Genomic DNA, 13,537 nt, shown 5'->3' on the forward strand with positions numbered 1-13,537 from the left:
GCCGGAAATCGTCTAACGACACGGTGGAGTATAGTCGGGTGATGCTGCTAAGGTCGAATACTGGTGAAAAACCATGCACGCTGGCAGCCAAAACGACGTACGGGCTAAACTGGCTAAGTCGGGTCGACGTCGTAAATCGTCTAACGACACGGTGGAGTATAGTCGGGTGGGAGCGCAAGGCTCGGATACGGTGAAAAACCATGGCGCTGGCAGACCAAAACGACCAGTATCGGGCTAAAACCGGCTAAGTCGGGCCGACGCCGGAAATCGCCTAACCACACGGTGAAGTATAGTCGGGTGGGCGCACAGGCGGTCGAAATACTGGTGAAAAACCATGGCGCGGCAGCCAAAACGACGGAACGGGCTAAAAACGGCTAAGTCGGGCCGACGGCTGGAAATCGCCTAACGACACGGTGGAGTATAGTCGCGGCGCTCTGCGCGGTCTAAATACGGTGAAAAACCATGGCGCGGGCAGCCAAAACGACGGTATCGGCAAAACGCTAAGTCGGGCCGACGCCGGAAATCGCCTAACTACACGGTGGAGTATAGTCGGGTGGGCGCGCCTGCGGTCGAAATACCGGTGAAAAACCACAGCGCCGCGCAGCGCAAAACGACGCAGACGGGCATAAACGGCTAAGTCGGGGCCGACGGCCGGAAATCGCCTTAACGACACGGTGGAGTATAGTCGGGTGGGCGCGCGGCCGGTCGGAATACGGTGAAAACCACATGCCGGCAGCCAAAACGACGCAGATCGGGCAAAACGTAGCAGTCGGGCCGACGTCGAAATCGCCTAACGACACGGCTGGAGTATAGTCTGCGTGGCGCGGCAGGGCGGTCGGAATACGGTGAAAAACCACTACGCCGGCAGCCAAAACGACCAGATCGGGCAAAAACGGTTAAGTCGTGGGCCGACGCCGTGAGGCACGCCTAACGACACGGTGGAGCATAGCTCGGTGGGCGCGTCAGCGGTCGAGATACGGCGAAAAACCATGCCACGCTGGCAGCCAAAACGACTGGCAGACGGGCTAAAAACGGGCTAAGCCGGGTCGACGGGCCGGAAATCACCGCCTCAATCGACACGGTGGAGCATAGCCGGGGTGGCGCGCGGCGGTCGAAATACGGTGAAAAACCATGGCGCGGCAGCCAAAACGACTACGAGGCCGGCCACCCCCTCTCCCAAACCCTAGCCGCCCCCTCTCCTCCACCTCTCCCGCACGCTTAGCGAAGCTCCGCCGGAGTTCTCCATCGCCACCGCCACCACGCCGTCGTGCTGCCGGATTCAAGGAGGAGCTACTACTTCCGCTGCCCGCTGGAATGGGGAGAAGGACGTCGTCTTCATCAACACCGAACGTGTGACCGAGTACGGAGGTGCTGCCCGATTGTGGCACCGTCAAGATCTTCTACGCGCTTTTGAAAGCGGCAAGTGATCGTCTACCGCAGCAACGAGAGCCTCCTCTTGTAGGCTTTGGAAATCTTCAAGGGTTAGTCTCGTTCATCCCCTCGTTGCTCCCATCTTCTAGATTGCATCTTGGCTTGGATTGCGTTCTCGCGGTAGGAAATTTTTTGTTTTCTATGCAACGAATCTCTACACAACCTTCGTACATTCCCATAAAACTTATGAGTTTATGTAGTCTCACTAGATTATATTCTATCATCTTGCAATAAGGTCTTAGATATCACATATATCTCATACCTCGCTTATTTCTAAAAACAAAATTTCCAGCTCCTTACTTTTCAAACGGGTTTGAACTTCAAGTTTCACGGAGACAAGATGATTTTAGGTACTAATTGAAACCATTGCTCTTTGAATCAACAATGTGAGGTTTACTAAAAGTTTGCAATAGGACTTAATCATTTCTTGATTCTTTAACAATACGGTACCAGTCCGTAAAGTTACTTGTCAGACTTAACAATATTTCTATCTCAATTACAAGACTTGCGCATGGTAGATAACGGATGCCAATTCTACAAATTTAATTCAAAATACTATTCAGACTATGTTCATGATAATTAGTTCATGTTTTAATCTAATTACTAATGAACTCCCACTTAATAGAACATCCCTCATAGTTGTTTAGTGGCACACGATCCATATCCACTACATCAAATCCGATCATCACGTGAGATGATGTAGCTTCAATGGTGAACATCAACATGTTGATCATATCATCCATATGACTCGTGTTCAACCTTTCGGTTTCCTGTGTTCCGAGGCCATGTCTGTACATGCTAGGCTCGTCAAGCAAACCCAAGTATTTTCGCGTGTGCAACATGGCTTACACCCGTTGTATGTGAACATAGAATCTATCACATCCGATCATCACGAGATGCTTCAAAACGACGAAATTTAGCAACGGTGCATACAAGGGGAGAACACTTTATTATCTTGATATTAATGTTAGGGATCATCTTATAATGCTACCGTCGCGATCTAAGCAAGATAAGATGCATAAAGAATTAACATCACATGCAATTCATAATATGTGATATGATATGGCATTTCTTCTTGTGCTTTTGATCTCCATCTCAAAAGCACACGAGCATGATCTCCATCATCACCAGCATTGCACCAAGGTCCATGGCGCCGCTTCATGGTTGTCCATCACTTATAGCTACTATAACAACTACTTGAAATAAAGCTATTACATGATGAATAGACACACAGGTCTTAACAAATTTAAAGACAACCATTAGGCTCCTGCCGGCTGCCATAATACAATAATGAACATCTCATACATCAAATATAATCATCATCACATCATGGCCATATCACATCACCAAACCCTGCAAAACAAGTTAGACGCCTCTAATTTGGTTTGCATATTTTACGTGGTTTAGAGTTTTCGAGTAAGATCCAATCTACCTACGAACATGAACCACAACGGTGATACTAATGTTGTCAATTGAAAGAGTAAATTAAATCTTACCTATGGTGAGAGAGACAGACACCCGCAAAGCCACTTATGCAATACAAGTTGCATGTCAAGCGTGGAGCAACTCTCATGAGGAGCGGTCATGTAAAGTTAGCCCGGGCCGCTTCATCCCACCATCCCGCAAGATGCAAAGTGCACGTAACTAAAAACAACAAAAGCATCAACGCCCACAAATCCATTGTGCTCTACTCGTGCAACAGATCTATGCATAGACACGGTTCTGATACCACTGATGGGTTCGTTGCATGGAAAACAAAAAAATTCTACCGTGAACATGAACAAAAACCAAGATCCAATCTAGGAAGAAGCAAGATCTAATCTACCAAGATCGAAACAACGAGATGTATGTGAAACTAACCCTCGAAGATTCCAAAGCTTACGAGATTAGATCTCGTTGTTGATGTAGTCGATCGTCCCGTGCTGCAATCCGGCAGCACTTCCGTACTCGGTCGTGCGTACGGTGTCGATGAAGCCCATCCTCTCCCCGTTCCAGCGGGCAGCGGAGGTGTGGTAGATCCCCTCGGAATCCCAGCATCACGATGCGTGGTGGTGGTAGTGGAGGAGAAATTCATGCAGGGCTTCGCCAAGCCTGCACAGGAGGAAGGAGGATGGAGAGAGGGGCGGCTAGGGTTTGGGGGGATGATGTGTTGAGCCCCAACCCTCCCCTTTCTCTTATATAGGCGTGGGGGGCTGCCTTGGCCCTTCCTCCAAGCCCTAGGGTCGGCCAAAACAAGGGGGGGGGTACTTCCCCCCAAGTTAATTCCCTATTTTCAAGGGATTTGATCTTATCCACTTGGTACAACCACATGGGCCTTGGGAGGCTGGTGTGCCTGGCCCATGTGGGCCTATGCGACCCCTCCTGTCCATGTTGGTCGTCCGGGATAGGTGGGGCCCACTATGGTACCCTCTGGAACCTTCTAGAACCTCCGGTACAATACCGAAAAATCCTGAACTTTTCCGGTAACCTTGAAAATGACTTCCCATATATGAATCTTATTCTCCAGACCATTCCGGACCTCCTCGTGATGTCCTGGATCCCATCCGAGACTCCGAACAACATTCGGTCTCCAACTCATATTCCATATCTACTATACAACATCGAACCTTAAGCGCTTCACCTTACGGTTCGTGAACTATGCGGACATGATCGAGACTCCTCTCCAATCAATAACCAATAGCGGGACCTGGAGATCCATAATGGCTCCCACACATTCAACGATAAATTAGTGATTGATTGAACCATTAACATACGATACCAATTCCCTTTGTCGCGCGAAAATTTATTTGTCCGAGGTTTGATCATCGGTATCTCCATACCTAGTTCAACCTCATTACCGACAAGTACTCTTTACTCGTACCGTGGTATGTCATCTCTTGTGACCTTGTCACATGCTTGCAAGCTAATTAGACGACATTCCACCGAGAGGGCCCAGAGTATATCTATCCGTCATCGGGATGGACAAATCCCACTTTTGATCCATATGCCTCAACTCATACTTTCCGAATACTTAATCCCATCTTTATAACCACCCATTTACGCAGTGGCATTTGATGTAAGCAAAGTACCCTTCCGGTATAAGTGATTTATATGATCTCATGGTCAAAGGACTAGGTTACTATGTATCGAAAGCTTATAGCAAGATGAACTTAATGACTTGATCTTATGCTACGCATATTTGGGTGTATGTCCATTATATCATTCACCCAATGACATAACCTTGTTATTAACAACATCCAATTCATGATCAGGAAACCATGATCATCTATTAATCAACAAGCTAGTTTTACGAGAGGCTTACTAGGGACTCTGGTTGTTCACACAACACACATGTATTAATGTTTCCGGTTAATACAATTATAGCATGGGGTGTAAACATTTATCATGAACACTAAGACATAACAATAACTAATTTATTATTACCTCTCGGGCATATCTCCAACACTTCCTCGTGGATCTCAGCGTTGGACACATAGGAGGCGTCTTGCGATGCAGGTAGTGTATCGGCCTCTCGAGTGGTATCGCGGTGGCTTGCGCGACGAGGATCTTTCTCGGACAACACGAGCAAGCCTCTAGATGAGTGGTGGTCTGGCCTCTATGGTCAATGGCAGGTTGCTGAAGACTGCACACTTCCATAGCACGTCTGTCGATGTTGTTGGGAGGGAGGTGTTGCACCGATGGCGTACACCGGATTTGGGCGAGGCCGGAGCAACAATGATCCCAGCTGAGCCGTGTGGTGGGCACGCGAGATTCGGGTTGATAATTTATACGTTGCACAAGCATTGCTACTTTCATCGCCTAGGGTTCTATTGTGCGGAGGAGCTGACTCTACTGCGTCTTGGAGGAGCAGTCGACGGATTTCAGCCGTTTTGTCGTGGTCTTGTTTTGAGTGTTAGGTCTGTAATGTGGGTGTTCAGCCCTTTCTTAGGCTTGTAATGTAAAGTCATTTTTCTATCAATGAATCGAAACACAAAGCTTTTGTTTTTTCGCGAAAAAATTGCTTACACAAGAGTACAACTCATAGATAACATAAGGTTGGGTCATGGCTGGGACATGGATCAACCATCTAAAAGTCATCAACAACAACAACTACATCGAAGCCTTTTCCCGACAGAAAACAAAGAAAACTAAAACAAGGCGAAGGAAAAAAAAGAGAGAGTAAACTAGCATTCTGGCACATGGATCGGTGATATCCACACAATCCTTTCAATATCCAAGACTTTAGGTATATTCCCAATCCCTCGGGTCCCTTTTTACCGTCTCCGCCCAAGTGAACTTTGGTTGTCCTCTACCTCTTCTAGTCTCCTCCATATTCTTTAGAATCCCCCTGTTAACTGGCGCATCTGGAGGCCTCCGCTAAATATGCCCAAACCACCTTAGTCGGTGTTGGACTAGCTTCTTGTCGATAATTGGTGCCACACCTAGCATATCACAAATTACCTCGTTTATAACCCGTCCGGCCATTTCTTGTATGGATACACATCCACAGTAGCATGCGCATCTCCGGGACACTCATCTGTTGGATGTGTTGTCTTTAATTAGCCAATATTCTACCTCATATAGTATCGTCGGTCTAACTATCGTCCTATAGAACTTACCTTTTAACTTTTGTGGGATCTTCTCGTCACATAGGATACTGGATGCTAGAAACCCAACAAAAACCATCTAAAGCTCATGTTTAAATTAAATTGTGGAGTGGAATAAGTAGACCATATGATATGATACCTAGCAAGCCATTCTTCAACTAATGGCATGTACGGTACGATGGTAATAACTTAGGAGTGCCAGGTAGGATAAATGTTGGGCGAAGGAAAGAGAAAGTATAAAAAAAGTTTGCCTTCTCTTAATTAAGAGATGATCTCTTAGCAATAATCTTCCTCACCACATGTTTAGCGGAGATAAGATTAAAAAAATAATGCATTGTACATCATATTTTATTGTTATATTAGACAAAATTAATTAAGATAAAATGGTCTTATCACCATTATACGCTACCCTAGGAATTACCATGGAAGAATTCCAACTCGGAAAGCGACATCGTGCCGTGTCTCTTCGGGCAAAACAAACCAATGCTGAGAGCATCTCCAGCCGCGTCCCCCCAAAGCAGCCTCCAAAGGGATTTGGAGCACGTCGGATAAAATTTCGTTCCCAGTCGCGCATCCCAAAGACCATTTCGTCCGGTGTTGTGGGTATACTTCATAGGTGTACCATCGACAGTGCCTAGATCCGGCAAGCCCGGGTGGCCCACAGACGGTGATGAGGCATGTGGCCCATCGGGCGGCCCAGTTGCTGTTGATCATGAAGGGAGAAGTCCAACCCAGGATCAGCAGGCCAGATCCGTTCCGACATAGGAGTAACCCGGATCCATGGAGGCCCATGAGGAACCCGGATCCAGGACGACGTGTATGGAAGGCGGATCCGTGACGTACACGGCAAGATATTGTACCGTAGTTAGGCTATCTGTAATCCGGCTAGGACTCTCCATGTAAACCCTAGATCCGTGCGCCTTTATAAGCCGGATCCCGGGAGCCCTAGAGACACAACCACAACTCATTGTAACAACGCGAAAGCGCCCAGATAATTCCAGACAAGCGGCGGTAGGCCCTGTCATCGTGCGGGTGTTCCGAAGCTGGGTAACTCGCGTACCACCGTCCCGTGTGCACTCCGCCCTATGGCCCCTACTTCTTCTCCCCCTCGTGAGGATCCCTCCTCCGAGGTACCGTCGATCAGGCAACGACAGTTGGCGCCCACCGTGGGGCCTGCGGCGTCTGGAGGCCGGAACCGGGAGGGTTCCGCCATGGAAAGCTACGACGACACCATCGCTGTGGGGCGTGTCCTTTACGCCGGAAATCTGCCGATCGTCCCTCCGGATGAGTGTTGGATTCCGGCTAAAACCGACCCCATCAAGCTCTCCATCGTCCCAGTTGGCGGCATACACATCTTCATCGGGGAAACCGTCGATTCCAACGGAAACCCACTGGTAGGTAGCGCTGACGCGACCGCCGCTGAGCAGGACGCAGTCGCGAAGATCCGATCTGAGATGCTGGAACTTCCTAGCGAAGATTCCGCCTTAGATCTGGAAAAATCAAAACCCACCCAATCCGCCCCCGAGCAGGAAGTAACGGTGGAAGACCAATGCAGATCCGCCTGGGTCTCCCAGGTGTTAGAGAAGCAAAGGTGTCACTTCGTACACTTCTTGGCCCATACCGCCGGAACCGCCCCTCAGGAAGTCGGAGCTGGTCCCGTGCAGGTTGAGGCCCCGGAAAACAACGCTGCTCCGGATCAGCAGGAGGCTGTCGGAGAAAGCGAAACTCCGGCTGAAGAATCGATCTTGGGAAATCTAAGCCCAATTTCCGGAGACTCCCCGTCCACGGAATCTGATGACTTCGTCCGCAAGCTAGGGGAGTATGGTTTCAGCGATCAGCATGAAGTCGACTCCGCCCAGCCAAAGCAGGTACTTGCAACAGTAGCAGCGCTCGGAGAAGACGGATCAGAAGCGGCAGACACTCAATCCGACCCCCAGCCATCTCACCATGGATCTCCGATGTCGCGGGAACGGCCCCGTAGGGATCCTTCCTCGGAGAGCCTCCTGTCGCTCGAAGAGATAGTTGCACAAGCACGCATGGATTTGGTCGCAAAGTCGAGAGGTCCTCAACAAGCCAATAACTCCCGGCGATGCCGCGGATCCGGAGGCCCTAGAGGCCACCGGAAAGGAGATGCTGGCCACGGCAAGAAAAGTTTGCCAACACCGCAGCTGCTATATTGGATGAGAGGGAAGAAGCTGCACCGATCATGGATCGTTTTGAGAGACGAGGATCGCGAAGTCACCGCAACGCTCGAGCAAGTCAAGAGTATGAGAGCGAGTGGGAGGTGAAAATGACCTATGCACGGGCGGAGGCTGATAGAATCGTCGGAGAAGCAATCCCTCCCCGCGAGGATCAACTTCGCAACCCCTGCCGAACGGCAGCCGCTCGCTACCCCGAAGGACAATCCGGCAAGAGCTGCAGAAATTCTGAAGAAAAGTGACGAGGAGGTTGACATCAACTACTTGCGCACGCTCGTCGCTTCGGCGGTTAAACGAGCGAGCAAGGCGGATACTTCGCGCAAGTTGGAATCTAACCCGGAGCATTGCGTCTCCACTGCGCGGAAGGACGCCCGCAACAATCGCCGGCGAGATGACGAGTCGCGAACCGGATCCTCGGAACGCGGAAGGAAAGCCGGGGAACACCCAAATCCGATCCCCGTACCATCAAAGACGCCACCGTCGGATCCGAGAAAGGGAAAGGATGCAATGTACTCCGGACGAGACAAGTACCGCAACGCCTCTCCTCCGCCTAATGGTTACCCGCGTCCCCCTCGTCGTCGCGAGTCCAGCCGGAAACACCAGGCCTCAAGGGCATGGTGGAATTATTATCCGCGACATCGTGATGCCTTCCGGAAGCCGGAACAGGGAGCGCACGCCGGAGCCTCGCCGGAATCAGAACAATGATCGTGAGCCCGAGCCTAGGAGGAGCCGGAATGAGGAGCGCGACCCGGAACCCCGCCGGAGCCGGAACGACCAGGGCAGCCAGCGTCATGGCGAAGGCAGCCACGGGAGCCGGAGCCGGCACCGGGAGGGCCGGGGAGAGTCCGCGAGCGGAAGCAGAAGGTCGGATCGGCCCCCTCGCGGGTCTCCCTCACCACCACCTAGCGGTGGCGGCGGAGGTGGAGGCGGAGGCGGTGGCCGGAGATCTCGCTCTCGCTCACGGTCCCCCGTCACGGCTCGCGCGACGCGCGGGAACGCCTCAACGAATACGGAACCGACTACATCGGACCAAAATGCTTTGGCGGGATGATTCGAGAGGAACCAAAGCCAAGGAGCTCCCTCAAGCTACCCGGAAACCTGAAGCATTATGATGGCACCGAAAGGCCGGATACTCGGATTGAGGATTACTACAATGCGAGTAACCTTCGCCGGAGGAACCCCTAACATCGCCCGCCGCATGCTCCGGTTGTACCTTGTAGGGCCAGCCCGGATCCGGCTCGAGCGACCTCGAGAAAAACTCTATCTTTTGCTGGTTCGACCCGAAGACCGCTTTCGAGAAACACTTCGGGGGCACCTACAAAAGACCTGCCACGAGCAAGCGACTTACAAGCTTGTATCCGGAAGAAGGGAGAAACCTCAAGAAACTTCCTCACACGATGGTTGGCATGCAGGAACGAGTGCGAAAACGTCGATCACACCACTGCCATGTACGCCTTCATCGGTGGATTGCAGAGAGGAGGACTGCTGAGGCACAAGCTTACATGTTTGGCCAACGCCAACAAACTGACTTTGGATGAGATGATCTCCATTGCCAGTGATCACACTGCCGCCAATGACGACGCAGGCGGTGACATCGCAGCTACAGCAATCCCCCTGCACCAACAAAAGAAGAACCGTGATAACGGTAACAACGACGGCCACAAACGCAAAAACCCTGACGACCAGAAGAGTGGCGGATCCGACATGGTCGCCATGGCGTTCCAACGCGGAGGTCCAGGAGGCGGAAGAGGACGCGGCCGTGGAGGCGGAGCCGGCAGGGGTCAGCAGCATGGCACTGAAGTCACAGCTGGCGGATCCCGCGCCCCGCAAACCTACGAGGAGTACAGAGACATGCCCTGCCTGGCCCACTTGGATCCGGCTACGGGGAAGTCCACTCACACCAACCGCAACTGCAAGTGGGTCAACGACCTAAAGAACGACCCGGAGGCAGGATACAAGCGAGCCCGGAAACACCGCCCACGCGGCAAAGGAGGAAAGGGCAAAAACAAGGACAAGGAGGAGGACAGGTTCCGAGGCGATGGACGAGGATGATAACTCGCCGGATCCCAAAGCCGGATCCGCGAGTAAATCCAACCCCTTCGAGAAAAAGAGCGTGGGGGCTTACCACACCTTCCTCGGAACCCCAACGATCCGCGCTACAAAATCAGCTACCCGGATCCTGAACGCCACGGTTCCGGCCGTGCCGCGATATGTCGAGTGGTCGGAAGTTCCGTGCACATTTGACGGGGAGGATCATCCCGCCATTGTGCCAAAAGAATACTACGCCTTGGTTGTGAGTCCTCGCATAGACGGGTATGACTTCTCCAAGTGCCTCATGGATGGCGGAGCCAGCTTGAACATCATGTACACGGAGACTGCGGAGCGGATGAACCTCACCAAGGAACAGCTAAAACACAGCACCACTGAGTTTCACGGCGTGGTTCCGGGTAAGAAGGCGAACTCCCTCGGCAGCATCACACTTCCCGTGGCTTTCGGCGATGTTCATAATTTCCGCGAAGAGAAAATCACGTTCGAAGTTGTGCCCTTCAAGAGCTCCTACCATGTCATCTTCGGCAGGCCCACCTACCACAAGTTCCACGCAAGAGCGTGCTATATCTACAACAAGCTCAAGATGCCGGGTCCCAATGGTATGATCACCATAACCGGAGACTACAAGAAGGCTCATAAGTGCGAGTTGGGCGAAGCCGCCTTCGCAGAGTCTGTCATATCCGGAGAAGAGCTGAAAGGCTACAGGGCCGCGGTGGATCCGGCCGAGATGCAAACCACCAAGAAGCAGATCTCCGAACGAGAAAAACTCCTTCGGGGCCGCGATTGAGACCAAGAAAGTCGGCTTCAAGGAAGATGACCCTAGCAAGCAAGTCTCGATCGGAGCCAACATGGACCCCAAATAGGAAAGCGCGCTCGTCGAGTTCCTCCGCGCTAACATGGATATCTTCGCATGGCAACCTTCGACATGTCCGGAGTACCTAGGGAACTCGCCGAGCACTACCTCAACATAAATCCGGGGGCTAAACCGGTAAAGCAAGCTATGCGACGCTTTGGAGATAAGAAGCGCCGCGCCATAGGAATGGAACTAGCAAAGTTACTAGAAGCGAGGTTTTGTAATAGAAGTTATCCACACCGATTGGGTCGCGAATCCCGTCCTTGTACCCAAAAAGAACACTGAAATACTAAGAATGTGCATCGATTACTCTGGCTTGAACAAACATTGCCCGAAGGATCCGTTTCCCTTGCCGCGCATTGACCAAGTCATTGATTCGACGGCGGGGGCGGAACTTCTGTGTTTTCTTGATGCGTATTCCGGGTATCATCAGATCCGGATGAAGGAATCCGACCAAAAGGCGACTTGATTCATTACCCCGTTTGGCACCTACTGCTATGTCACTATGCCTTTTGGTTTGAAAAACGCAGGTGCCACCTACCAACGTACGATGCAGCGATGCCTGAAGGACCAAATCGGCCGGAACGTGCACGCCTACGTCGACGACATCGCGGTCATGACCCGGAAAGGATCCGACTTGATCGGCGACCTCACGAAACCTTTGAGAATCTCCGTCGGTACAAGATGATGTTGAATCCGCTGAAGTGTGTCTTTGGCGTGCCAGCCGGAAAACTCCTTGGCTTCATAGTCTCTCACAGAGGCATTGAGGTTAACCCGGAAAAAATCAAGGCAATCCTGTGTATCAAACGGCCAACTTGTCTCAAAGATGTGCAATGACTAACTGGTTGTGTCGCAGCAATGAGTAGGTTTGTTAGCCGTCTTGGCGAGAAGGCGCTACCTCTCGTACAAGTTGCTGAAGAAAACGAGACAAATTTGTACCGGGACGACGCAGGTCGACGCAGCTCTTCGAGGGTTGAAGGAAATACTTACCTCCCCACCTATCCCGGCAGCCCCAGCAGAGTCGAGCCAATGCTCCTTTATCCGGCGGCTACCAACAAAGTCATCGACCTCGTCATCGTGGTGGAGCGAAAGGAGGAAGGTCATGAATATGACGTCCAAAGACCTGTCTACTACATAAGCGAGGTGCTGACGGAGTCAAAGCAAAGATACCCTCACTTTCAGAAGCTAGCTTATGGAGTTTTCCTAGGCAGCCGGAAGCTGAGACACTACTTCCAAGAACACCCAGTAACAGTTGTGAGCAAAGCTCCGCTGTCAACAATTCTCAACAACGCTGACGCAACAGGACGGACAGCTAAATGGGGCATTGAATTATCCGCCTTCGACATCGCCTACAAGCCAAGGACTGCGGTCAAATCCCAAGTTTTGGCAGATTTCGTTGCAGATTGGACAGAAGCTCCGGATGAAAGTCTGGAGCCGGAACCAGAAACATGGGTCATGCACTTCGACGGATCCAAGCAGCATCAAGGCTCAGGAGCCGGAGTCACCCTGAAGTCCCCTACTGGAGAAGAACTGCAGTATGTTCGCGGATCCACTTCGAAGCTACAAATAACATGGCGGAATACGAGGCTCTACTCGCACGGATCTGCGCATCGCTAAGGAAATAGGGATAAAGCACATCATTTGTTGCGGAGATTCCGACCTGGTGGCACGAGCAAGTAGGCCGGAACCTGGAACGCCAGAAATTCCGTCATGGCGGCCTACCGAGACGAAGTTGACGAGATCGCCAAGAGCTTCCTCGGATACGAAGTCAAGTACGTCAGAAGAGACGACAATACAGCGGCAGACATGCTATCCAAGCTCGGATCCGGCGAAAGCCAATTCCGCCCGGAATTTACCTAGAGCATCTCCGGATACCCTCGGTGAAGGGCGCTAACCCGGAAAACCCGAAGTGGCGGTGTCTCCGGCTAAAGAGGTATTGGCTACCATTCCGGCTTGGACACGGCCTTTCCTGGACTACCTCATCGATCGGAAGTTGCCGGAGGACGAGGTCCTCGCACGCCGGATCATCGGACGAGCACGATCCTACACAATTGTCGATGGACAGCTCTACAAACGAAGCGCAACGGGGGTGTTTCTCAAATGCGTCTCCAATCAAGATGGCATTGAAATCCTCGGAGAGATCCACGCGGGGACTGCGGGCACCATGCCGCTCCCAGGTCACTCGTTGCAAAAGCTTTTTGGCTAGGCTTTTATTGGCTCACAGCTAAAGAAGATGCTGATAAGATAGTCAAAACCTGCCGAGGTTGTCAGTACTACGCTACTCAACCAAACGCTCCAGCCCAAGAGCTGAAGACCATACCTATCACCTGGCCATTTGCGGTCTGGGGGCTCGATATGGTTGGTAAGTTAAAACGATCATCTCCTGGTGGTTGTGAATACCTCCTGGTCGCTGTTGACAA

This window comes from Lolium rigidum, chromosome 7 (genome assembly GCF_022539505.1).
Source record: "Lolium rigidum isolate FL_2022 chromosome 7, APGP_CSIRO_Lrig_0.1, whole genome shotgun sequence".
Classification (NCBI taxonomy): domain Eukaryota; kingdom Viridiplantae; phylum Streptophyta; class Magnoliopsida; order Poales; family Poaceae; genus Lolium; species Lolium rigidum.